This window comes from Panthera leo, chromosome B4 (assembly GCF_018350215.1).
Source record: "Panthera leo isolate Ple1 chromosome B4, P.leo_Ple1_pat1.1, whole genome shotgun sequence".
NCBI lineage: Eukaryota > Metazoa > Chordata > Mammalia > Carnivora > Felidae > Panthera > Panthera leo.
Window position 1 is genome coordinate 111,844,824 of NC_056685.1, and position 15,227 is coordinate 111,860,050.

Sequence of the window (15,227 nt, forward strand, 5' to 3'; positions counted from 1 at the left end):
ATACTGGTGCTGTCATGTACCTTCTTTGCCACTTTGGCATCTTTAGGAAAAGTGATCCTTATGAAAGAGCCAAGATTTTAATTGTTCAACTTCGAAGCTCCGAAGGTTCTACTTCCCATTTCTGGGTGTAGGGGAGGGGAAAGAGCTCCTACCATAACACTGATAAAAGGAGTACTGATTCTATTATAGTGTCCAAAATAAAACTTTTGAATAATAATGTGCTTTTATGTTCATTTAGTTCCTTTTTGTATATTTTTCAAAAGAGTGGCACTCAGTGTTGGGAGGACTGGTGAGTCACTCTCAATTAACACTTTTACTGTCATTTAAAAGTCACCATTAAAGAACCCATCAAGATCCAGATGCAAAATGCCACAAATTGTATGATTCCATTTATATAAATTGTTCAGAAAGAGCAAATCTGCTAAGATAGAAGGCAGATTAATGGTTGTCTTGGCCTGAGGGTGAGAATGGGTGTGACTGCAAATGGGCACAAGGTTTCTTTTTGGAATCATGGAAATGTTCAAAAATTAGATCGTGGTGATGGTTACACAATGCTCACAATTCGCTACAAATTGTTGAACAGTACACTGAAAATGAGTGAATTATGTAGTATGCAAATAAAGCTGCTTTAAAAAATAATAAAAACAAACAAAACCCCAGAATTAATTAAGGAGTACCATAAACGAATATCTGAGTCAGGGGGATCCCAAATAAAAACTGTTGGTAAAATACTTGTTTCTAAAGGGGGCAGACCAGATAAGCAGTATTTCTTTTGTCAAGATTTTTCTTGAATGAGTGTTGTACATGTTACTCCAGCATGCATTGTACAAGAGTCTAAAACGAGGAAGTGTAGGTTTTACCTTGTGTCCCATAGCAAAGGCAAAACAGAGATCACTCAGGGCCATGTAATTACCTCTTGATAAACAGTACAGGACCTTTTCAGTTGGATTTTATGACAGAGAATTTTGAACATATGTGCTATGTTTAATTTTCTTAACGACAACATATATTATTTGTTTACTAAAAAAAATAATCATTTTCCTAAGGCTTCTTACTGGATACCAGAGTTATCATTGCAGGTAAAATTCTGTAAGCCCTTCAGGAAAATCAGTCGTGAAAGCACTGTGCTCCACACGTTGTTTTCCATGGGCAGCATAAAACCTTTTTTTCAATGAAGTAGTCTATATGAAGATGGGTAACCATTATCCACCAAAATATATAGAACAATTTGATCTGGAGTTTAAAAAAAATTTTTTTAACGTTTATTCATTTTTGAAAGAGTGTGAGCGGGGGAGAGGCAGAGAGAGAAGGAGACACAGCATCTGAAGCAGGCTCCAGGGTCTGAGCTGTCAGCACAGAGCCCAATGCGGGGCTTGAACCCACAAACCGTGAGATCATGACCTGAGCCGAAGCTGGGCGCTTAACCAATTGTGATCTGGAGTTTTAAAGTACAATTGAATGAAAAGAAAAAAGAATAACTGGTAATTTTATGAGTAGGAAAAAAAATCTGAGTTAATGAAGTTTGCTTCTATACTTTGTAATGATTTTAACTGCATTGAACTCACAGGAAGTAGGCTTTTGTCTGCATTCTACAGATGGCAAGGCAACAGTAGTATCAGTCTGTGGAATTTAAAAACATGGGTCAGACCTTGGTTTATTAAAAGACTTGAGTAAGTTTCATTTTTTACAGTTATATTAAGGATAAAACAAAATGAAAACCCACATGGGTACTTTGATTAGTCAAATCCTTGTCACTGTGTTTAAATGCAGGTTGCATGGGTCAGGCAGAAATCTCAATAAGGTAGTTATGCGGGACACCTGGGTGGCTCAGTCGGTTGAGCATTCGACTTTGGCTCAGGTCATGATCCCGTGGTTTGTGAGTTCAAGCCCCGGGTTGGGCTCTGTGCTGACAGCTCAGAACCTGGAGCCTGCTTCCGATTCTGCCTCATTCTCTTTGCCCCTCCCCTGCTTGTGCTCTGTCTCTCTCTGTCTCTCAAAAATAAATAAATGTAAAAAAAATTTTTTTAAATAAGGTAGTTATGCAATCAAGGAAATGTTTTGGTTCACACACCTGAATTGTTTCCAAGGGTAGGAATACAGTGGCAACCTGTGCCACGTGGCAGGGACTTTCAGAGAACTGTTAGGAAAGGAGTGGATGGAATGAACCCTGCAAAAGCTGAAGACTGTCTACTGACTGCAGAGCTGCGACCTGACAGAAAGGACCTGGAGTGTGGACAGATTCTAGAATGGTATAGTCATCTAGGAATATAAAATTTGCTTCCTTTAGGAATTCATCATTAATTATTATCACTTCTGTTGTTATTTTACAATGTCATAAATGATGTCACTGTTTTCAGCTCCGTATATGAGGAACTGGGGTGCCTATCTTTCAGTTCCCTCAAAATATTCTCCCCAAATGTGTGTGTTGTGCATGTGTGTACATGTGTATGTTTGTGTTTTGTGAATGGTCTAATTTCTGCATGTTTGTTTTAATATATAGAATAGCAAATTTAGTGGTAGGAAAGGGCAATTTTTTTAAATTTTTTTTTTTAACGTTTATTTATTTTTGGGACAGAGAGAGACAGAGCATGAATGGGGGAGGGGCAGAAAGAGAGGGAGACACAGAATCGGAAACAGGCTCCAGGCTCTGAGCCATCAGCCCAGAGCCCGATGCGGGGCTCGAACTCACGGACCGCGAGATCGTGACCTGAGCCGAAGTCGGACGCTCAACCGACTGAGCCACCCAGGCGCCCCGGAAAGGGCAATTTTAAAGGAGATTCCAAATTATTTCTTTATCACTATTTTTAACGTTTGAGTAACTTAAAACTTCACTTAAAAATATGAACACTATTGTTTTCCTCATAGCACATGTGAAACATTTAGAAATCCTCTATGAAAAAGTGCTCACTAATCGTTATGTGTGATACAACTATATCTGGTAAGATATATTGTATGAAGAATCTTGGCTAGCGTTTCTCTAGCACCGAAATGTTCTTTTTGGTGTTCTTAAGTATCAATCAATTTTCTCAAACTTACTTGATGGATGCCAGAGCACCCTTTCAAACCGTAGATGAGAACTCAGGCTTCATTCTTCAGTATTTGGGGAAATTTTGAGGTTCAGTACTCCAAGCCTACATTCAAAACCTATTTGCTCACTTGAATAATCACCTTTGCCTGGTTACTACATCGAGTAATTATTTGAATTATGTACTTGCCTTACATTTCCACTTTCATCTGTGGGCAGTGTATTATGTATTTTCCTTGGCTTTATCCTCTGGGGTTGGAGAATTCTAAGCCAGTCAGAGTGCCTAGTCTAGCTTCCAGAACCTCACATGAATTCAGAACTTTGAGCATTAGGTTTCTTATGAGGGAGCTGTTTGAAGAGACAGCACAGCTATAGGGCAAAACAGCAGGGGAAATAATCAGCCTAGAAGTGTATCTATTAATACACTAGAAGTAATTCACTGAAACAGAACATTAACCAGGAGATCTGATCTTCCCACAGACCCTGATAAAATAATATGGTTTACAAGGCAGTATTTTGTGAATACCACTTTAGTTGACATATTCCAGTCTACCATTAATGTTTCCTGTTGCAAAAGGGAAGTACAGCGAAGTGAGCAAATACAACTTTGGCCATATTTGGAAGTCCTATAAAAAATACCATCAGATCTTTGTCTATAGCAGTGAACATACCAAGTGGTTATTAATGAGCAGGCTACTGGATTCATTCTAGAAGGACATCAGACAATGGAGAGATTATCAGAATTAAACCTCAAGATCAGAGAACAGTATGCAAATATGGCCACATTGGAGCAGGAAGAAGGGGAAAAGCTAAGTTTTTGAATGGGATGGATCAGTTACTGAATATCATTTTAGCAAAAATAGACTTCATATTTGACTCTAAAATCTGAGACTGAATTTCCAATTCAGCTATTAAATGTTGACTGTTTCCCACCACTACCATTACCATGCAGAACCCCTCACCTGCAGTTGTAGAAACTTAACATAAACCAGAAGCAGTGGGTCATTTGTTGTTTCCTGAATTAATCCATATTCTCTCTTTTCACTCTCTTTTCCATTAATCCATATTCTCTCTTTTCACTCTCTTTTCCTTTGATGATGGCTCACATGACAGCCTTGCTCTGTGTCCAATTCTGCATCTGGACTTGGCTTTTCTTTCACTTAAAACCTTCAGGTCTAGAGCCTTGGCTTCTAGATTTGTTTCTTGGACATGGTGCTTGCTTGGATCTGACATTATTTTTGTCTGTGGGGTTTGGTCAGGAAAGATGCAGTGCTATTCTTAGTCTTCTCTTTTTTATAACAATTGTAGGCAACTCTTCCCTACAGTGTCCTTCATATTAGGAAGTAAAATCAGTCATGTATCTAAGTCTGAAGGTGAGCCTCTGGAATCAAGGAGTTCATAGAGTATGAAATGGAGTAAGGAAGAAAGTTGCCCGGGAGATGGGATAGTAGTCTTAGCATGTATAGATGTCTAAACTATGCTGGGAATTTTATACCAAAAAAAAAAAAAAATCCTTGGTTCCCTATATATTTGCATTTTCAGTTCCTAATTAGCAATCTGCCTCTCATAGGAGCATTCATCCTTCTTATATGTTTGATGTAAACTAATTTTGAAATGTATAAACATTCACTCTCAGGAAGTTTTGAGTGGTAATAAATAGATCCCCTTTTATTTGCTTAAAGCAAACAAAATCTTCATATTTATTATGATGAGTAGCATTCTTCAAGGCTATATAACATAGTGGATTCAGAATGTCTAAATTTGGAATCAGAAGCTGAAAAGATCAAAATTATTTTGAAAGGAAAAGAAAAAGACTAGGAAGGTTGAGGCATGCACCAGAGATGAGGAGGTCTAGAGGGTGACTGCAGCTGAAAAAAGAGGTTTGGAAAAACTGTATGTTAGTGAATTTTTCCAAGTAAAATGTATGCTGTGTATATTTCTTCTCTGTCTTTTCTTTGAAATCTTTAATAAGATTTCTTTGATTCTCCACAATAAATGAAAATCACTGTTTGGTTTTGCTTCAAGGATTCTCATGGAGTGAAAATATTCTACTAGTAGTCAATTCAAGATATGGATTTGGATCCTTAAGAGTTAGTCAGATTTCAGCAAGAGGATAGTAGTTGATGTCAGTGATAAATGGTGGTACTTAGAGCACAGAGAAGAGGAAGAGAGGTGAAGAAAGTTCTCCTAGTAGAGACCTGCACACACTTAGCAATAAAAAGGATCCTTTCTAATTATATATTTAAATCTAACTATTTTGGTTCCAATGTATAAGTTAAACAGTACCCAGGAGTTTTTCTTTGTTCCATTTTTAGCTCCACACATACCAAAAGTATTTACATAATAAACAGAAATCACTGCCTACTGTGATATTGTGCTATAATAAGAAATAATGTGTTTGGTCTTTGTCCCTGGATCTTAGCACAGAATTTCTAAGACCCTTGGAATCTTTGGAGTGCTACGAGTGTCCCTTTGAATGCTAATGAGATAACCAGTGGCTGGGGTCCCAAGACAGCTTCAGAATTGGGGCTGGCCAGAAAAATAAAGGCATGATTAGAGGGTTGGAACTTTCAGCCCCACCTGCCAACTCTTGCAGGAGGGAAAGGGACTAGAGATTGACATATTTACCAATTGCCAATGTTTTTAATTCTGCCAGTGATTTAATCCTAAATAATGAAGGCTCCATAGCAACCCTAAATATGGGGTTTTGAGAACTTCCATGTTGGCGAATGTATCTGTGTGCTGGGAAAGTGTTGTGCCCCAATTCTATGGGGACAGAAACTACTATACTCAGGACCCTTCCAGACCTCATCCAATGTATCTCTTCAGCTGGATGTTAATTTATATCCTTTGTAATATCTTTTATTGTAAACAAGTAAATGTCACTAAATATTTTCTTGAGTTCTGTGAGGCATTATAGCAAATTACCAAAATTGAGGAGGGGATTGCGAAGACTCCTAATTTATAACCCACTGGTCAGAAGTATAGGTGACAGCCTGGGGTGTGTAACAGGCATCTGAAGTGTGGGAAGTCTTGTGGGACTGAGCCCTTAACCTGTCAGGTCTGCACTAACTCTGGGTGATGTCAGAATTGAATTATAGAACATCCAGTTGGTATTCAGAGAATTGGAGAACTGGTGTGTGGGGAAAAAAACCCACGCATATGGTGATAGAAGTGTTGTGAGTACATTAATGGTTTTCATTTACCTTTCAATAGGCTTTCAGTCATTTCAGGCAGGTATCTATACTTCTCTAAATTCTCTAATAATACTCCTTTTGGCATGTTGTGGTACTCTTAGGAGTAGGTACTTGTCTTCTTGGTGTTTGGCCAGGCAAGAGAAACAATTTAAAGCAGCAATTAAGAGTGTATTAAATATTCTACCAGTTTACTTTGAAAGTCCTTAAATGAGGCACACCAAGGTGTGTGTGTGTGTGTGTGTGTGTGTGTGTGTGTGCACACGCACGCGCACGTGTGTGTGAAAAAGAGAGAATGTAGTGGATGAATGTGTAGGTATGTATTTGGAATTTAACCTCTTAATATATAACATGCATGTAATATATATGAGATGTATGTAATAGTGTAGACAACATTATAATTTAATAGACTTCATGCCAAGCTATGGCTAAGTTTATGAAGTAATACACTCTGGGGACATGTCAGGCAACACAGTGTAGTTTAAAAATGGAACTGTGGGAAGGGTCCACATTTGTGATACATTGAGCTCTTCTGTCTATGGTATAGATGCTATTTCACAACGACAAATACAGCTGTGTGTGTGTGTAGAGGGGGGGCCTAGGCAATACAAGTGAAGTCTGGCCAAGATGTAGAGTTATTTAAGGATTAACAGAATAATTTGCTGATCTCACTATACTGTAAGATGGAAGTGTAATTGTTGGGGGCAAGTTCCTAGAGCTGGACTGTTTGGGTTTGAACCCAGGCTCTTCTACCTACTACCTGAGTGGAGACTGGCCTTGGGAAGGTTACTCGACTTGCTCTTCTTTAGTTTCTGAATAGGTAAAATGAAGAGAATGCCTTAGTGTGCCTCATAGAGTTTTCTGAGAAGCTTACATGAGTCAACATCTGTAAGAGCACTTAGCATGGTAACATCATAAATGCACAATAAATATTATCTATTATTATCTGTACTCCAGAGAAGTTAGATCTGAAAGTACAAGCTATTGCTCTGAGACTCTGCTTTGGGAACTATCTCAGCTCTGTCTTCTTCAGTGCCAGCAATGGCAGAAGTAAGCCTCAGATATGAAGCTGTAACATGCATCACTCAGCCTAACCCTGAGGTCACTGTAATCCTGCCTTGTAGAACAAGTATGGCATCACAGAGCTAAGGAAAGTGGGTGTGGCATGGGATATACATATGCATAGGGCTATAGACAAAGTCTGTTTCACTTTGTTCACCCAAATTCATGAACATACTTCGGGGTGGCTCTAGGTTTCTTCCTATAGCAAAAGGCTGTTTATTTCTTTTCCTATCAAAAAAAAAAGAACAGGGGTACCTGGGTGGCTCAGTCGGTTAAGCATCCAACTTCAGCTCAGGTCATGATCTTGCGGTTTGTGGGTTCGAGCTCCGCATCAGGCTCTGTGCTGACAGCTCAGAGCCTGGAGCCTGCTTCACATTCTGTGTCTCCTCCTCTCTCTGCCCCTTCTATGCTCATGCTTTGTCTCTCAATAACAAATAAATGTTAAAAAAATTTTTTTTTAAAACAGAAATGACTATTATGGTCTAAGTTTAGCTGGCTAAGTGTATCATGAGCTATAATAAATACCCCAAACTGCCAGGATCATAGTGATCATAGAATTGGATCCATTTGCTGTGCGTATGTGAAGACTGAGGTGATAAGAGAACGACCTGTCCTTTCACCCCTATTGCTAGTTAAGTGGCAGAAAGTGAGAACTAGATTTCCTGGCTACTTGGTTCATTGGGTTTCAGGTACCCCAGGAACAGAGCTAGTTTGTTCTCAGGTATTTACAATCTAATTGAATAGAGTGTTAAGGATGTATTTTTTATAAGGTAAAATCCCAATTCATACAAATGTATATCAAAGATTATATTGAACTTATTAGTGAGGGAACCATTACAGTGTAAAAAAACTGGTTCAACAGAGAATTAAAGAATGTCACATATTACAATCAAGAATGATGAAAAATGTGCTATTTGACAGAAAATAGGCATCTTTACTTGGGGTGTAGTCAGCTACAGCTTCAAAAGACAACACTTATTGCATTTATATGGATGGGAACCATTTACATCATCATTACGTCTCTGTAAGTTAACTTCTATCAACAATGAAGAAGATTTTCTATCAGACAATGAAAGATGCAGGTCCTCATTGAGTGAGATAGCCCCCAAGGCTTTTCTAGAAAATGTCCAACTTCCACGAAAGGACATTATTATGGGTTGAATTAGGCTCCTCTCCCACCATTCGTATGTCGAATTCCTAACGCCAGTACCTCAGAATGTGACCTTATTTGGAGATGGGGTCTTTACATGAGTAATTAAGTGAAAACAAGGGCATTAGGTTGGTTCCCCACCCAATATGACTGGTGTTCTCATAATTTGGACACAAACACAAATAGAGGGAAGACTATGTGAAGACAAGGAGAAGACAGCCCAGCGTCTGACTTTTGATTTCAGCTCAGGTCATGATCTCATGGTTCGAGAGTTCCAGTGCCGTGTCAGGCTCTCCTCTGGCAGAGCAGAACCCGCTTGGGATTCTGTCTGCCTCTCCCTTTGCCCCTCCCTGCCTTCTTTCCCTCAATCTCTCTCTCTGTCTCTCTCTCTTTCTCTTTCAAAATAAATAAATACTTTTTTTAAGAGTATGCAGAGCTTTACTCTCTCAAATTTTAGTACCCAGAACTGTGAGACACTGAAGTTTTGTGTGTGTTGTTGTTGTTTAAGCCATTCAATTTTTGGTACTTTGTTGTTTATGACAGTCCTAGCAAATGAACACAGACACTGAGTAATCCTTGTTATTTCAAAGTGCTATGCAAGAAATAATTATACATAATAATATAAGGCTAAGAGTGACAGTGGTAAATGCTAGAAAACATACACAAAGGGCTATTTGCTTATATATATATATATATATATATATATATATATATATATATATAGCTATAATAGTACATACAATATTACTGTGAATATTGCTAAAAATGATCCAAAACAATTACTATTGTCTATTTCTAATTTACTTTGATAATATTTTTATCTAATAATTGATGAGCATTATTCTACAGACTATCATATATTTCATTTACTGATACCCACATCTCTGAGAGGTAGGAGAGATTTATCCAGATTTTTCCAAAAGGGAGTCTGAAGCTCAGGAAAATTAAATGGCTTTGGTAAATGAAGAAATTTAGCACATGATAAAACCAAATTGTAACTTTAATATTGCAACTTTAATTTCATGCCTAGCCTTATGTTGAAATCAGCACAAGCAATATAGACAACATGGTGGGAGCAGGCTCCAGAGCAAGTCAAGAGATGGACCAGGTTGATATGTTGCATTGACTATTGTGCTAGATGCTTAAAAATATACTGGGGACAATGTCAAAGAAGACAGCAACTGCAATTCAAGGAAACATTGGGATTCAGAATGGATCTATAGGGTCTACTCCCACAGACCACAGTTGTAAATACTTAATTGTAATGAACAGGAAGTGTGGGGAAAGAACCATTCCAAACTTGGTTATTTTGAAGTTTCATTGTTATTACCACTGGTACATCCGAAATCAGGAATTTAGCTTTGTAAACATCTTGTAAATCTTAAACTTGTTTTTGTGGCTTGTTAGGAAAGTCAACCTCTTTTACATATTCTCTCACTTTCTTATTTTATGTTATTTTAGAGAATGCATGCCAGCGGGGGAGAGGGGGAGAGGGAGAGAGAGAGAATCCCAAGCAGGCTCCACACTCAGCGTGGAACCTGAAGTGCGGCTGGATCCCATGAGCCTGGGATCATGACCTGAGCCAAAATCAAGTGTCAGACACTGAACTGACTGAGCCACCCAGGCGCTGCTATTCTCCCACTTTCTTTCTTTTTTTTTATATGAAATTTATTGTCAAATTGGTTTCCATAAAACACCCAGTGCTCATCCCAGCAGGTGCCCTCCTCAATACCCATCACCCACCCTCCCCTCCCTCCTATCCCCCATCAACCCTCAGTTTGTTCTCAGCTTTTAAGAGTCTCTTATGGTTTGGCTCCCTCCCTCTCTAACTTTTTTTTCTTTTTTTCTTTTCCTTCCCCTCCCCCATGGTCTTCTGTTAAGTTTCTCAGGATCCACATAAGAGTGAAAATATATGGTATCTGTCTTTCTCCGTATGACTTATTTCACTTAGCATAACACTTTCCAGTTCCATCCACACTGCTACAAAAGGCCATATTTCATTCTTTCTCATTGTCATGTAGTATTTCATTGTGTATATAAACCTCAATTTCTTTATCCATTCATCAGTTGATGGACATTTAGGCTCTTTCAACAAAACTAAAAGGCAACCAACAGAATGGGAAAAGATATTTGCAAATGACATATCGGACAAAGGGCTAGTATCCAAAATCTATAAAGAACTCACCAAACTCCACACCTGAAAAACAAATAATCCAGTGAATAAATGGGCAGAAGACATAAATAGACACTTCTCTAAAGAAGCCATCCAGATGGCCAATAGGCACATGAAAAGATGCTCAATGTCGCTCCTCATCAGGGAAGTACAAATCAAAACCACACTCAGATACCACCTCACGCCAGTCAGAGTGGCTAAAATGAACAAATCAGGAGACGATAGATGCTGGAGAGGATATGGAGAAACGGGAACCCTCTTGCACTGTTGGTGGGAATGCAAACTGGTGCAGCCGCTCTGGAAAAGAGTGTGGAGGTTCCTCAAAAAATTAAAAATAGATATACCCTATCTCCCATTTTCTTAATGGTACGAACTGAGTGAAATGTATGAAGGTCTGAAACTTTACCTTTTGTAAAAACCAGCCTCAATTTGCTTAATTCTATTTTCTCTCTGCTTTGCTTTAGCTCCTAGCCCTTTAAATTGTTCCATTCATCCTTGCCCAGCTGCTTGTGATAGTGAATGCCAATTTTGGTCATTTGCATCAATAGGAATGCATTATATAATTTTTGGAGTTTGAGGAGAAGCCATAGGGAAATCAGAACAACTCTAAAGCGTCAGGGCTGGTCTTTGGAGATCAGGCAGAAATGCCAAGGCCAAGTGAAATTACGGGAACAACTTGTTAAACTATGATAACAACACAAAGGAAATGCTCTTAAGTGACCTCAAGGCAGAAGCCTTAGAGGGTTTACAAACCAGTGGCCTAGAAGGCATGACCCTGGGGAGGGTAGAGCTAAACTAGGTTCTTCGAATAGGACTCATGATTCTCTCTGCATACTTGAGGATGAATTCTGGTAGTGTAAAAATAGAGATAGTGTGAGGAAAACAAATGGCCTCTGCAGATGCAAAGGGCTTAAAAAGTACCCAGCACAACTCAAAATTATAAGGTGGAGTAGACAGAAAATAAGATTTAGAGCCAAAACACTCAGATTAAAATCCCACATCTGCCTCTCGCTAGCTGCATTTCTAAAAGCCAGATTACAGCTCTGAGATACAGTTTTTGTCATTTTGATAAAATGGATATTTTATGCCAAGTAGTTTATGTAATGAGATCATAGGTTGTTTTAAGAATAAAATGAGACAATTTAAACAAAAGTACTTTGTTGAGTACTTTGCACATTTGGTTTTTATTATTAATCATAATCATTTGGATATGTGACATCAAGGTTTTTGGCAGTGTATGTTTTTAGGTGATAAATAAATTTAAATTTGTTATTATTAATAATAAAATCATTAATAAAACTAGCACTCTTTACCTTTCTTATTCCAAATGTAAAACAAAGAAACAACATAAAAACAGAATGATGTGTCCTAATTCACTGAATTTTCTGTTATGTTAGAATCTACTTCAATAAAAAAATGCATATACTCATTTCTTTTTTCTATTTGAGTACAATTGACACTGTATATACTCATTTCTGCCTTATACTGAGTTTAGTGATTAAAAATGAAGCTAATAATATATATTGAAAGCTAACAATGTTTGCACTGTTTTGGTACCTTACTGTTTATACATCTAATCCTGCTGGTCACCTATAACATATAACAGTTCTCATCCTTTTATTTCCAGTGTAGATGCTGAGACTGAGAAGGCTTAAATAACTGGCCCCAAAAGACCCAGACCTAAGATGTGAAGGATGTGATCTAAGTAAAATAAGAGTGGGAAGGTTGAAAAAGAGCAAGATCAACAAAAATTAAAGAGGGCAATATCACATTTCCAAGAACTATGTCAGTGATCTCAGTGATCTTGAGGTCAAACTTGAATAATAGCCAGAAATGCATAATAACAAAAATATGCAATGAATTAAGAGATGACAGAATATAAATGACTATATTATTGAAATAACCAACAATTTATTATTGAACCACATATTGTTGAGGGAGATACATCTACACAATGCATTGTTGCTAGAAGTCAAGGGAAAATTTGTATGTCCTCTAAAAGGTAGACAATACAAAGAGCGTTTTCTCCCAGTTGTGTTAGTAACTAGACGAAGACAGTGATTCCCATAGTGGTAGCTATGAGGCAGCAGAGGGGTATTACCATGGAAGGTGTTATCCCATATTGGAATATCCTAAGGATATTCCACATAAGTGTCTTTTATTTCCTACTCCCTCTTCTCCCTCATTTTCCTCATCCTTTTCTTCCATCCCTTACACTTTAGAGGCTACGCTGGAAATGGTGACAAGCCCCCAATACTGCAGTACTGACTTACTGTGTCCAGGCACTGTCGGGGTCTTCCATATTATACAAATCAATGCCTCTGAAGCCATCTCTCACCCTAAACAAAGACCTCCCTCTCCTGTGTGACATAGAGTAACTCTCAGAAGCCAAGGTCAACGGTCAAACCTCTTTTTAATGAGAGACTGAATTCTTTATTACATACTGATCATCCTGATCAACCTTCATTTTAAATATTCTGATTGCTGGTCTCTCTGTATAGAAAGCTCTTCTTCTACTATTATTCTATTATCTTCTGTTATTGTCTTATACTCATCCTCAGGTTGTAACTCAAACCTCAGCTCTCAGTAAGGGCATTCTTTGCCTGCCAATATGTAAAGAAGATTCTCCCCATGGTATCTCATGTACATTGTCATTATTCATCATCAGTTTATTTCCTTCATACCACTTATTTGTCTCCTTATTTATTGTCAGAATTGTGACTAAAATGTAAGCACAGTAGGGGCAGAGATTTGTCTTTTGCTTTCTATTAGTCTCCTACAATTAGAATGGTATTAAGCGACCTATTGATATTCTGTATATTGTTATTAGGTAGGTACTTATTATAATGTAATGAAAAGCAGAGATTAAGGAGTTTCTTAAGTTTGAATCTCAGCTTCAGTGCTTTCTAGCTATATGGCCTACTTGAAATCTCTGTGCTTCCATTTATTCATCCATAAAATGGGAATGACAGTGGTGACCATCCTACAGAGTAATTGCAAGATTTAGGTAAATTAATATAAAGTATTTTAAAGAGTCTCTAGTAAATAATTAGCATTGTAATGTATGAACGAAAAGAATGGTGTTTAGAAAAGTGTATATGCACATGGAAAAGAACAAATTTGAACCCTTATACCATATATAAAAATTAACTAAAAATTGGTATATTTAGGATTAAAGACCTAAATATGTGTGTGTGGGGGGGTATGTATATATCGCCCATTGGACTAATACACTCATATTGCCCACTTAGGACACTTTGAGCATCAGCAGTAAGGATAATAACTAAAATTAATTAATTATAAATAAACTTTAAATCCATGAGTTATATTGATACTCAAAAAATAAGAAAGGAAGAAAGTATCAGTCACCTTTAGAAAATGCAAAGGAGGGGCGCCTGGGTGGCTCAGTCAGTTAAGGGTCTGACTTCAGCTCATGTCACGATCTCACACTCTGTGAGTTCAAACCCCACGTCGGGCTCTGTGCTACAGCTCAGAGCCTGGAGCCTGCTTTGGATTCTGTGTCTCCCTCTCTCTCTGCCCTCTGCTCATGCTCTATCTCTCTCACTCTCAAAAATGAATAAATGTTAAAAAAAAATTTAAAAAAAAGAAAATGCAAAGGAATCAACTGATTATTTTGGGAATTGGTGAACAAAGTGAAAAGGTTTCTGAAATTTCTCTAATGAGGATTTACTATAAAATAACAGAAGTAAAGGATAGCAAATGAGTTTTTTGATCTGATTTTAAATGTGCTTTCTCAACATGTGTCCCATAGGAATGTGATAAAAAAGAAAAAAAAAAAGTGAGACACTCCTGTAACCAGCATGTAGTTAATAGTGCTTAGTGCAGGAAACATCAGCTCATCTTGTCTTTTCCCCCTTTTTCCCCTCAAATTATTGTTTGACTATAAAACACCCTTAAGAAATTAATTCGGATGAAATATGGCCTAGGGGAAATGTTCCTTGAGCAGCAGCCAAAGGATATGTGTTCTGATTCATTCACTTGTAAGTTGTGTGACTTTGGTCAAGTCACCACTTTTTTGAGCCTCAGTGATCTGCTGACAACATAGAGATCCTTCCTTTAGTTGTTTACTTTAGATCTCAGTGTTTACTTGTGAGAAGTTAAATCATACTTGTGAAAGCTCATCGCAGACCTGTATAGATGGCCTTCAAATGACAGCTCCTTTTTGCTTTTTAGCATTTATTAAAGTGTTTATTTAGGGTGGGCATAAGTCTCATTGTGTCTTTGCAAGATAGGAACACCACGAAATGAGGCATTTAAAGCCTACCATAGGACCCTAATCTTTTATTTTAGGAAATAACTTTTAGGAAATAACTTATCAGGAAGTTGCTATTTATCAATTAGGGCTGTGAATCTGAGGGAGAATCATAATGGAAGAACATGAACAACTCATTTTAATAGACTTGGGATGCTTAAATTTGGTAGAATAGATCAGGGCTAGTCTCCATGTTTCTATCCATGTGAGTAGAAAACTGTTTTTCATAACATTTCTTAGCAGTTATTTTCAATTGGTCATCTCTGCCTAACACATCATTTGCAGGAGGTAAACAACTTATGAAATAGGGTAAAAAGGAAAAGCTTGTTAAATGCTATAGATGAGAACAT

General features: G+C 37.7%; 1 long non-coding RNA gene across 1 annotated transcript in view; it reads left to right on the forward strand.

The window, feature by feature from the left end:
- LOC122224904 overlaps positions 1-12,313 on the forward strand; it is a 43,797-nt gene extending 31,484 nt beyond the window's left edge. The window contains exon 4 of the long non-coding RNA XR_006205004.1: positions 12,232-12,313. This is a non-coding gene — a long non-coding RNA (uncharacterized LOC122224904). The remainder of the gene's footprint in view (positions 1-12,231) is intronic.
- The last annotated feature ends 2,914 nt before the right edge of the window (positions 12,314-15,227 follow it).